The sequence below is a fragment of the Schistocerca serialis genome, chromosome 1, assembly GCF_023864345.2.
Source record: "Schistocerca serialis cubense isolate TAMUIC-IGC-003099 chromosome 1, iqSchSeri2.2, whole genome shotgun sequence".
In the NCBI taxonomy this organism is placed as follows: domain Eukaryota; kingdom Metazoa; phylum Arthropoda; class Insecta; order Orthoptera; family Acrididae; genus Schistocerca; species Schistocerca serialis.
Window position 1 is genome coordinate 782,412,545 of NC_064638.1, and position 12,774 is coordinate 782,425,318.

The 12,774-nt window shown below is 41.7% G+C and overlaps 1 protein-coding gene and 1 non-coding gene across 2 annotated transcripts in view; both read left to right on the forward strand.

Annotated features, from left to right (window-relative positions):
- LOC126483468 (BTB/POZ domain-containing protein Tiwaz) overlaps window positions 1-12,774 on the forward strand; it is a 173,186-nt gene that overhangs the window by 122,426 nt on the left and 37,986 nt on the right. The window lies entirely within an intron of this gene.
- Window positions 9,510-9,581, forward strand: Trnat-ugu (transfer RNA threonine (anticodon UGU)). Its single transcript has one exon. It is a non-coding gene; the product is annotated as a tRNA-Thr (tRNA).

Sequence of the window (12,774 nt, forward strand, 5' to 3'; positions counted from 1 at the left end):
TAAGTTGGCACAGGGATAGGCCTTGAAAAACTGAACACAGATCAATCGAGAAAACAGGAAGAAGTTGTGTGGAACTATGAAAAAAATAAGCAATATATACAAACTGAGTAGTCCATGCGGAATGTAGGCAACATCAAGGAGCGTGTCAGCTTACGAGCGCTGTGGTCACGTGGGTTGCGTGAGCAGCTGCGGAACGAGAGGTCCTTGGTTCAAATCTTCTCTCGAGTGAAAAGTTTAATTTTTTATTTTCAGATAATTATCAAAGTTCAGGCACTCACACATAATCAACTTCGCTCTCCAAAATTCCAGGACATGTTCAGATTTGCTTGGACATATACACAATTTGACAGTCTGCACACGGAAACATTTGAAAATGTAAAAAACATATGTTTTGACAGACCACAGGGAAAACTGTGCGACTGTGAAACTTTTGCATTCATTTGTTGCAGTATATGTGACAAACTCTTATGTTTTCATCACCTTTTTGGGAGTGATTATCACATCCACAAGAAAACCTAAATCGGGCAAGGTAAAATAATCTCTTTACCCATTCGCCAAGTGTGCAAGTTAGGTGGGTCGACAACATATTCCTGTCATGTGACGCACATGCCGTCACCAGTGTCGTAAAGAATATATCAGACGTGTTTTCCTGTGCAGGAATCGGTTGACCTATGACCTTGCAATCAAATGTTTTCGGTTCCTATTGGAGAGGCACGTCCTTCCGTCTACTAATCTCACGGTTTTGCGGTGCGGTCACAAAACATAGACACTAAACTTATTACAGTGAACAGAGACGTCAATGAATGGACGGACAGATCGTAACTTTGCGAAAATAAAGAAAGTAAAATTTTCTCTAGAGGGAGGACTCGAACCAAGGACCTCTCGCTTTGCAGTTGCTCACTCTAACCACGAGACAACGGCGCTCATCAGCTAATATTGTCCTTGATGTGACCTACCCCACACATGGACTACTCAGTTTGTATATTTTGCTTATTTTTTCATAGTTCCACACAACTTCTTCCTGTTTTCTTGCTTGATCTGTGTTCAGTTTTTCAAGGCCTATCCACTGTGTCAATTTATAACTAAATCTAGGGGGGTGCGATGGGGAGGTTCCCTTGTCAGTATGCCGGATAGGAGTGGTCCTGTCTGGAGAACGACGTACAGTCGACAACGTTCCGTCCATGCACCGTCGCTTAGCTGATTACAAAATAATCATTCACTCTGCAGTGGAATGTGCGCCAGTCTGAAACTTAGTGGTAGATTAAAACTGTGTACAGGCTCTAGATTTGAACCTAGGACTTATACCTTTCGCGAACAAGTGTCTACGGACTGAGCTATCCAAGCACGACTCACGATCCGCCCTCACAGTTGCTGGCGGAGGGCGGGCTTTACCTGAAAAGGATGCGTTACACTGCTAGCTATCGGTCTGTTGTTTTTCTCCCCTTATACAACTGTATATACAGGGTGTTTATAAAAGAATACCGGGGTTTTAACGCTTTATAATATTTATTATATTAAACTTACAGTTATAAATGATATGTCAAATGAAAGAGCAACTCAAACAGTTTTACCAAGAACCTTGTAAATGTTCAATGTGAGCACCATTTGTCACACGGCACACATCAAGTTTATAGCCGAGTTCTTCGCAAACGTTGATAAGAGTGTCTTCAGTGATTGTAGCAACAGCTGCTTCAATCTGGTTTCTTAATTCAGGGAGCGGAGGCACGTACACACGATCCTTGATGAAGCCCCAAAGTAAAAAATCGCATGGCGTCAGGTCGGGTGAACGTGGAAGCCAGGCAAAGCAATCCCTGTCAACGTTTGGGAAGAACTCGGCTATAGACGTGATGTGTGCCATGTGACAAATGGTGCTCACACCTTCAACATTTATAAGGTTTTTGGTAAAACTGTTAGAGTTGCTCTTTCATTTGACGTATCATTTATAACTGTAAGTTTAATGTAATAAATATTATAAAGCGTTAAAACCCCGATATTCATTTATAAACACCCTGTATATTGTGTACGACGAGAGCTCCTTGCCATTTCCCAGCATATACTTTCCTTATGCTGTAGACTATGAACTATCATTAACGCTGTATTGGATCTTTTTGGTTATGCTGTAAGTTCAATGCATAGCTGCCGAAAACACATAACTTGTTATACACTGAACAAAAATCGTAGGCTACCTCCTAATATCGCGTCGGACCTCCATTTGCCCGGTGTAGTGTAGCAGTTCGACATGGCATGGACACAACAAGTGCCGGCCGAAGTGGCCGTGCGGTTAAAGGCGCTGCAGTCTGGAACCGCAAGACCGCTACGGTCGCAGGTTCGAATCCTACCTCGGGCATGGATGTTTGTGATGTCCTTAGGTTAGTTAGGTTTAACTAGTTCTAAGTTCTAGGGGACTAATGACCTCAGCAGTTGAGTGCCATAGTGCTCAGAGCCATTTGAACCATTTTTGAACACAACAAGTCGTTCGAAATCGCCTGCAGAAATATTGAGCCTTGCTGCTTCTATATCCGTCCATATTTGCAAAACTGTCGCCGGTGCAGGATTTTATGCACGAACAGACATCTCGATTATGTTCTATAATTATTCTATGCTTTTCACGTCGGCCAGTCGGGTGGCCAAACCACTCGATCTAATTTTCCAGAATGTTCTTCAAACTAATCGCGAACAACTGTGGCCCAGTGCCAAGGCGCATTGTCATCCATAAAAATCCCTCTCTACGGGTAAAAGATTTTTCTTACTCCCATAATATTTTCATGCAAACAACGAGAAGTTTATACACCAAATCTGGTTGAAATTTCTCCAGGCACTCTTTAGTTGAGCCATAGGGCTACTTTTAGTGTGTTTCCATATAGCAAGTGTTATGTGCGGCATCAGTGGCCCTATCGTCTCCAGAAACTAATGATCCGATACTAGTATCCGTAGTTACCGAATATTTTACATTTACATTTCATGCATCCTCACCCACACCCCACCCGTAGAGGGTGGTACGGCTATGGTCGCGAATGTATCGTAATCGTATGAATGGTATAGGAAAGCGTGAACGACGAACAAACAAATATTCATTTTTATACATTAAATTCGGTAAATTGTATTCCACAATTTTCTTGCCCTCATATTCCATTCATGTTACTTTGCCAATTTCTCCGCCATGGTAGCAGTAGACCCACTGAAAAGCGGTATATTAGGATTGTGGCATAATTTATTTACTTAACAAACAATATTTTTTTGTTGACGTTTCCCAGTAGAGACTAGTCAGCGTACCTGTGACAATCGCGTTCCAATGATACCAGCATGCTACAAATGACGCATCTACTATGCAGAAACGGAAATATATAAGCGTATGAAGCTGGAAATCTCAATACATGAGCTGATCTGACCATCGTGAACACGCAGCCGTAAAACAGAAAAATGATAAACAGAGCACGGCTCTTTAAATACGAAGGGATTGTCGTTCGAGTCAGACCTTCAGCGAGCTGCTGTAATGACTGACGTGGACATTGTAAACCGTTTATTTGGAGAAGCAGTAGCAATTGTATCGTTTTCCCTGTGCTGGTGTCAGTGATGTTAACCTGAACTTAAGAGTGCGTAGCTTATGGAACAGTCACATCCGCCCAGTGTGGTGTACGTTTCTCGTAGACAAGCTATCGCGGAAATCTGGGATTTTTCCCTCCCTTGCGTGCCGACACAGTAAACGTTTCACACGGTCGGTCCCGCCCTAAGCTTTAGCGTGCGCCACTTAATCAGGTCACTGCCCTAGTAGGTCATAACGGTTTAAATGGTTTGCCTTACGTATCCAGAAGCGAAAACTGTCAATCAACGTAAACACCTCGCAGCGTATATTAGGTGCGGGGTCCCGACCAACTTGCGTTGCGTGAGGCCTTGTTGGCGATTTAAACGTTTCTGAATTAATCGATGCCTCGCAGCAGGTGCTCTAGGCTGCCTTTCGTTTATACAACGTTACCTCCGCAAAAAAAAAAAAAAAAAAAAAAAAAAAAAAAAAAAAAAAAAAAAAAAAAAAAAAATGCTGCCGGAACTGATAGGAAACGTGGCTGTGTCGCCTTATTAGAGCGGCCTACAGTGTATAAGATCGTGATTTCCTCTTTACATCGGGATTTCATCGGAATAACTGAAATTCGCCGAGTTCCTTTGTCACACACAACTCTTCATAACGAAGGATTTGTCTGCTTCTTTTCTCTGAAAGGTGAATCTTATATCTTTGTGTGGGAATCAAGCAACTGGATTTTTCTCCAGACTCTAAACTTGAAATTAACGGAGAGAGGAAGAAATAAAGGCAAACCAAATCTGTCGCCCGTTCATAACGTTAATACCACGCGTATTATCTCAGATGAATATTATAATTTAGTTTTAAGTGATACCTCACACTGATTGAAAGTTCCTGTTAGATTAAACTCTGTGACGGACCAAGACTCGAACTCGTTACCTCGATTTTTGAGGGTAATGGACTTAGCATCTGAGCTATCCAGACAGAACTCACGACTCGAAGGAACTTCGGATGATACTTCTTAACAATACAGGCACTGCAACAGTCATAAAGGTTGAGGGGTAGTGGAGTTCGTACTTAGCACTGCTAATAATCTGAAAAGCAATAAGTAAAAGCAAACATTTATGTAGTGTGCAGACCTCCCACAAGGACTGGTAGAGTTTTAGACACATAATGAAAGGACGATATGGAGACTTTCATGTACATCGAAAAAGATGCAACAGTAGATGGATGCAGCCTGAAAGACATCTCGTCTGCAGCGTATGCTATCGAAAGCTTCTTATCACCTGCTTGACCTTAACCTTAGTACATAACTGGTATGACCTTAGTATTAGTGCTCTAAAACTATTTCCCTTGTTGCCCAAAATTTTGAACCATGAATGAGCAGCGATGAGATTCTCTGTTATTAGTCTAGTACTCTGTACTAGGTAAAACTTCCATAGCGCAACGGAAGCTATAAAGAGGTCTTTAACATTTCTTTAAATAAAGCAAAACTTCGACTAAGAAGTTCAATCACTCTGACACAATTTGAAAGTGTAAGTGTCTCTTCTCCTACAGAGAAAACTCGTGCGAAGCTGGTGTAGGCTGTGCATTGCATAGCCTAACACCAATCACAAGAGGCATGAATCAGAAAAGCCACTCTCAACTTTTTCAGGACTGCAGCACTTTTCTCGAAGATCTCTGCTTGGACAGCAGAGATCTTGTGGCTATAATATGCATGCAAAGAAAGAAAAATGTCTTTCAAAGGCAGTTTATCGAGACGGCATTTCCGCTGAAGGCAGAACGTATTCGGCGGATTGTGTTCAACGAATGTAGACAACGAACAAATCAGCATGAACATGGTAATTGAAAATTTTGTAAATGGTTTTAGGGTGAATAATTAAGGATAAATTTTAAATGAATACCTATTATTATTGAATAAATAACCAGCAGAATTCACTAACAGAGATATACATGGCTTTCAAAGGGCTACGTGGGAGTCTAGTGCCACGTACAGTACAATGTAACCCCATATATTCTGAAATCCCTGTTCTATTATTAAATGCACCCACGGAAGATTTAATAAAAGACCAATATTGATCCTCGTACAATGAGCGATGTCTCATTCGCAACAACAGATGTAATCCTGGTCACAAATTAACACAACTGCAGAGCTGACAAATCATGTAATATAATATTACGTCAAAGCACGCTACCAAACAACGCTCTCACCATAAATTCATGAATGTTACAACTTAGAGGTGTCCAACTGGGCGAAACATAAGACGGAAGCATTGAAACTTAATAAATAGAACAATGTTAAGCAAGAGGTGTCTACGTGAAGAAACAGCACCCAGCCAAGCCTAGGGTCAGAGGAAAGGAGAAATTTTGTGCTCATCCGCATGGCGAAGTGAACTTTTAGCTGAACAGTTACCTGATTGGTCAGCAGAGCTCCGCGCTCAAAGCACACCACACAGATATACTTTTATCAAGGAGCCAAAGCTGTAACTTCTATAGCATACGAGAACAGTGCGTAGAGAGTTTTTATATCGAAATAATCAGCAGCCAGTTACATAAAAGAAATTTAATTTCTTAACCGGTTTCGGACGCTTAATGCCCGCATTATTTGCGAGCGTCAACAATAAGGTGTGTACAACAAAATGCCATGGTCACGTTGTTCATACTGCCTGTAAAAAAATGGTAAAAAGCAGCCGAAGATTTTTTGGACCACGCTAGTGATATTTAATATGAAAGACAGACGGTTTTTTTCAATCTTGTACAGCTTATAACAGAAAACCCTTTTCATCTCATAAAAAATAGACTTGGGATTAAGGAAATAATATATTAACAGTACGTTTCATGCATGGGGTCCAGAGCCGTGGGGTGGCAAAACCTCTATATGGATGGCCTTTTCGTCTCTTGTTAGGGACGCCATTACGTGCTGTTCCTTTCCACATTGCTGTGTGGATCACGATAACCTGTAAGCATGACTTTTAGTGTGATCTAGCTTAATATAGCCCAAGTGGACAAAATTAGCTAATATGGAATGGCGAAATAGTTTATTTCGCTTAAAAAGCAGCCTCACGCAATTATATTTCTTTTCTCGGTTGCGTTTTTGGATGTAGGCATGAATCATAAACAGCTGCAGCAGAGGGTGGAGAAGAATCGTTGCTCTTTAGCATCGATGGTACCACCGAGTGCTGTAGACACCACAGACAGAATAACGTAGTTGCAAAGAGGTTGCTCGGAGTGTGGGGCCTACAAAGATACGACGTGACTCTTTGCAGATTCGTATTATCTAAACCATGTTAGGAATTCAGTAGGTGACCATAATGCAAGTGAAACACGGAAGCGATGTACACTGGCTAAATCAGGTCACCCGTAGTAGCTGGATTCCATATATAATTGAACACAATGACTTGGCCTTGATCTCAGGAGGGTGTTGTTGCGCACTAGCGCCTACTGAACGAAATACTGGCGCACAGAATATAATACAATCCGTGTGATTGGATTGAAGACTTGCTAAGAAACAGAACACAGCAAGTCATTCTCAATAGAAAGATATCTTCAGACGTAAAAGTAACTTCGGGCGTACCCCAAAAGACTGTTATATGATCCTTACTTTTTACGATATATATAAATAATCTAGTGGATAACGACAGAAGTTCTATGAGGCTTTCCGCGGATGATGCTGTTGTGTACAAAGAGGTCGCAACGCTAGACATTTGAAGCGAAATGAGAGAAGATCTCCAGAGGATCGATGCTTGGGGCAGGGACTGGCAACTGACGCTCAACATAAACATATGTACCGTATTGAGCATAAATAAGTAGAAACTCACGTTACTGTTTGATTACACGACAGCAGAAAAATCGCTGGAAGCAGTCACATCCATAAAACATTCAGGAGTGTACGTGCGGAGCGATTTAAAATGGAACGACCACATAAACTAATCGCAGGTAAAGCAGATTCAAGAGTGAGATTCATTGGAGGAATGCTCAGGAAATGTGGTCCACCCACGGAGGAGACACCTTTCAGAAATCTCGTTGAATATTGCTTGTCAGTCTGGGATCCCGTACCAGACAGGATTGATGGAGAAGACAGAGAAGATCCAAACAAGAGCAGCGCGTTTCGTTACAGGTTCATTTAGCAAACGCGAAAGCGTCACAGACTTTCCCAGCCAATCCCAATGGCAGACGCTGCAAGAGAGCCACTCTAGATCACCGTGTGCTTTACTGTTTAAGTTCCGAGAACGCATCTTCGTACAGAGTCAATAAATACGTTAAGTCTCGGCAGATTAAAACTGTGTGACTGACAGAGACTCGAACTCGCGACGTTTGCCTTACGTGGGAAAATGCTCTACAGACTTGCAGACGTTAATCTGTGAGGACGGGTCGTCAGTCGTGTTTGGGTAGCTCAGTCAGTAGAGCAATCGTTCTCTCCGTGAACCAATCGCGACTGGAGCACGGAAAGGGGTAGTGACTGTTGTATATGAAGTCTCGCAGTCGATGCTGAATGTAAGTAAATGTAACATGTTATGCGTAATAGGGAAAGGAATCCACTACTGTACCACTACACTACTGACGACAAATTTTTGGAAACACTGACTACCGTAAAATATCCCATATGTGGGATTATCTATTGGGAGCGACTTTAAGAGGAATGACCACTTGAAATTAGATACCAGACTAAGATTCATAAGAAGAATCTTATAATTCATCCACTAAAGAAGTAGATTACATAGCTCTTGTTCGGCCGATTCTTGGGTATCGCTCGCCCATCTGGGACCCTTACCAGGCAGGATTCAGAGAAGAAATAGAGAATATCAAACGGAGAGCGGCCTATTCCGTCACGGGGTTGTTTGCGCTATAGGGATGCCAGAAGAACTCCAATGACAGATGCTACAAGAAAGGCGCAGTGCTTCACGGAGAGGTTTATTATTGAAATTTCGTGAGAGTACTTTCCGGGAAAAGTGGAACAACATATTATTACTTCCCACATAACGAAATGATCTCAACGAGAAATTACATACAGAGGCTTACCGGCCATCATAGTTCCCACACGCCATTCGTGAATGGAACATGGACGGGGGGGGGGGGGGGGGGGGAATCAGTTATTGGTACCAGAATATTGATGATTTTGAAGATATAGCTTTAGAAAATACCCACCGCACAACGGGAGGTGGTTTGTATAGATGTCGATCTAGAGGAGACAATGAGGCAGCAAAGCAGTATTAGCACTGAAGACGGCAGTACAAGATGTGGAAGACGTAGCGTAGTGGCTTGATTGATGGTGCTTACTGGTTATGTAGCAGGAAGAAATTTTTGCTCGGTGTGTGGGGCCGTAGAGGAGAGTTTCCACGCGGCGCTGGTGGAGGGTCAACGCCCTCGTCGTCCCCAACTGGCCTGTCCCCAGGAACCCGCAATCCTGTTTGGCTATGGCAGCGGGCAGCGGGCAGCTGGTCCAGGCAGTGCCCTCGCCCTGGGCTGGGCCTCCGGCACACAGGCGCGCCGCGCCGCCTGCTGAAACCGCAGGTGTGTCTCGCCGGACCCGCGCTCAGCGTGAACACACTCGTTCAGTGGGGCACGCTGCAGCCACCGAGTCGGGGCCGTCAGCTGTACCGCATCTCAATAACAACACACAGTTTAAGTTCCAAATAAAACATATAATTTACTAGATATATTGAATTTTTTTTCTCATCAGTACAGAATGGGGTTGTGTAGTAAAACCAATATCCGAAGAATGTTCGACAAAACTCCTACTATTTTTACTAATAAAAAGAACCGGTATGGTTCCAGTGACCTTATAGTATCATTTGATTGAAGCACCTATGCCTGGGACTCAGGCAGAGTTCCCCGGTTCGTTCGAAACTGAGGTACTAGTCCAGTACAGCTGGAGAGCCTTAGTAATGCTGTTCGGGTTAACGGATAATACCAAGTAGGATCAGGCGTCAGTGGGAGTTTGGATCGAGTAGAGGGGCGTGCTAGGGTGGTCCGTACAGTTGTACACAGCCACTGTGCCAGGATGGCGTAGTGGTTAGCGCATCTGCCTTGTGAGCAGGAGACCCAGGTTCGAAACCCGGCCTTGGTACAAATTTTCATATACATCATAACAAATAAGATTTCTGGATCGATTTCGGCAATGACGTGCTCAATTTGGTCCTTTACTTTAGGAATTGTTCTCGGTTTCGTAGCTTAAACACGCGACTTCACGCAACGCCACACGAAATACTCTCACTGCATCAAAGTGTAGGTGGACAATTCCCGTCTTCATGGCGTGAGATGACTCGACCCGAAAATTGCTCCTGCAACAGCGCTTGTGATTAGTGCGAGTTGTGACAAGTGGCGCCATGTAGCTGGGAAAAGTTATTTTCGAGGTCTAACTCCTCCAATTGCGTCTAAAAACATTATTCTTCATGTTGTGATAACATACACTACTCAGCAGCACTGCACCATCCATTCTTGAAAAACCGGGGTCTAATCAGGCCACGCGAACAAAATTCGCGTTCTTTGAAAGTATTGTTCAACAAGTCACATTGAGTGACAATTAAAATCAGTTGTTTCATAAGAAATTACAGTTACAGCTTTGAACACAACAAATGACTGATTATAACAAATGTGATTTCTAACATTGATTTTCAACTTTAGTACCGAAATTCTGCTATAGAAATGTGACTAACAATGTTGTTGTTGTTGTTGTTGTGATCTTCAGTCCTGAGACTGGTTTGATGCAGCTCTCCATGCTACTCTATCCTGTGCAAGCTTCTTCATCTCCCAGTACCTACTGCAGCCTACATCCTTCTGAATCTGCTTTGTGGATTGATCTCTTGGTCACCCTCTACGATTTTTACCCTACACGCTGCCCTCCAATACTAAATTGGTGATCCCTTGATGCCTCAGAACATGTCCTACCAACTGATCCCTTCTTCTGGTCAAGTTGTGCCACAAACTTCTCTTCTCTCCAATCCTATTCAATACTTCCTCATTAGTTACGTGATCTACCCACCTTATCTTCAGCATTCTTCTGTAGCACCACATTTCGAAAGCTTCTATTCTCTTCTTGACCAAACTGGTTATCGTCCATGTTTCACTTCCATAGATGGCTACACTCCATACAAATACTTTCAGAAACAACTTCCTGACACTTAAATCTATACTCGATGTTAACGCTTTCCTTGCCATTTCCAGTCTCCATTTTACATCCTCTCTACTTCGACTATCATCAGTTACTTTGCTCCCCAAATAGCAAAACTCCTTTACTACTTTAAGTGTCTCATTTCCTAATCTAATTCCCTCAGCATCACCTGACTTAATTTGACTACATTCCATCTCGTTTTGCTTTTGTTGATGTTCATCTTATACCCTCCTTTCAAGACACTATCCATTCCGTTCAACTGCTCTTCCAAGTCCTTTGGTGTCTCTGACAGAATTACGATGTCTTCGGCGAATCTCAAAGTTTTTATTTCATCTCCATGGATTTTAGTACCTACTCCGAATTTTTCTTTTGTTTCCTTTATTGCTTGCTCAATATACAGACTGAATAACATCGGGGATAGGCTACAACCCTATCTCACTCCCTTCACTCGATCTTATAACTGCCATCTGGTTTCTGTACAAATTGTAAATTGCCTTTCTCTCCCTGTATTTTACCCCTGCAACCTTCAGAATTTGAAAGAGAGTATTCCAGTCAACATTGTCAAAAGCTTTCTCTAAGTCTACAAATGCTAGAAACGTAGGTTTGCCCTTCCTTAATCTAGCTTCTAATATAAGTCGTAGGGTCAGTATTGCCTCACGTGTTCCAACATTTCTACGGAATCCAAACTGATCTTCCCCGAGGTCGGCTTCTACTAGTTTTTCAATTCGTCAGTAAAGAATTGGCGTTAGTATTTTGCAGCTGTGACTTATTAAACTGATAGTTCGGTAATTTTCACATCTGTCAACACCTGCTTTCTTTGGGATTGGAATTATTATATTCTTCTTGAAGTCTGAGGGTATTTCGCCTGTTTCATACATCTTGCTCACCAGATGGTAGAGTTTTGTCAAGACTGGCTCTCCCAAGGCCGTCAGTAGTTCCAATGGAATGTTGTCTACTCCGGGGGCCTTGTTTCGACTCAGGTCTTTCAGTGCTCTGGCATCCTCTTCCATTTCCATAATATTGTCCTCAAGTACATGGCCCTTATATAGACGCTCGATATACTCCTTCCACCTTTCTGCTTTCCCTTCTTTGCTTAGAACTGGGTTTCCATCTGAGCTCTTGATGTTCATACAAGTGGTTCTCTTATCTCCAAAGGTCTCTTTACTAACTTGACTAACATTACTTGATAAAAAATAATTAGTATCTCCTTAATTAAAATAGGAATTTCGATGATAACATATTGTGGATTGCTTTACATAATGAGAAAATAGCTTTTGAGATTCAAATTTTACATAACAATCTCGTTTTGACCAAATGATCGAAATAATAATTTGTTTACAAGAGAATGTTTTAAACTATTACTTACAGAATTAATTACAAGGAATAGTGCTCAGAGCCATGGAAACGTAATCTCTTGAGAATGAACGTAACTTTCAGTGCATTAGTTAACCAGAAAATTACCCAAAACCTTAATTTTCAGGTTGTGTGAAATAATCGAATTTTGACAATTGGTTTGCCATTTTAATGACCGAACTGATTTTAACACTATCGTTTCTACTTTATTATTGGCTGAGAGTAACGCAAATGAAATAATTAGTTTGTCTGTAAATTACGTAAAATTGTTGGTTACAATAAGATACGTTTCCACTATTTAAACATTCCTGTTATTTGTATTTAAATGAGCTGTTGGTAACTAAATGCGTGTGCTACTTTTTATATATCCAGTGTACAATGATACTTGATACAAAGCACGAAAAGCTGTATTTTTTAATATTTGCCATACCATGAAATGTGTATCGTATAATACGGAAAAGTGTGGTATGAGTATTTCGTACAAGAGTCTCTGTAGTATCTCCTACCACACAGTCACAAGGCGATAATTAGCGTGATCTTTTGCACGCATTCTTTTCTCTTCCAGTTCTCTCACCTGAAGACAGTGATGTTAAATCGTGAAGAATTATTGCATAGATTTCGAGAACAATGTGTCACAGAATTTTCTGCACCAATTATATATTTTGGGCAAAAGTGGCAAGGAAACAGCAGGACAGACTATTGTACAACAGGCAGATAGCGGACAGTTATTTATTAATGAAATTCGTTATTGTTGAATAGATCACTCTATATGTTTTAAAAAACTACTATTTGCAAT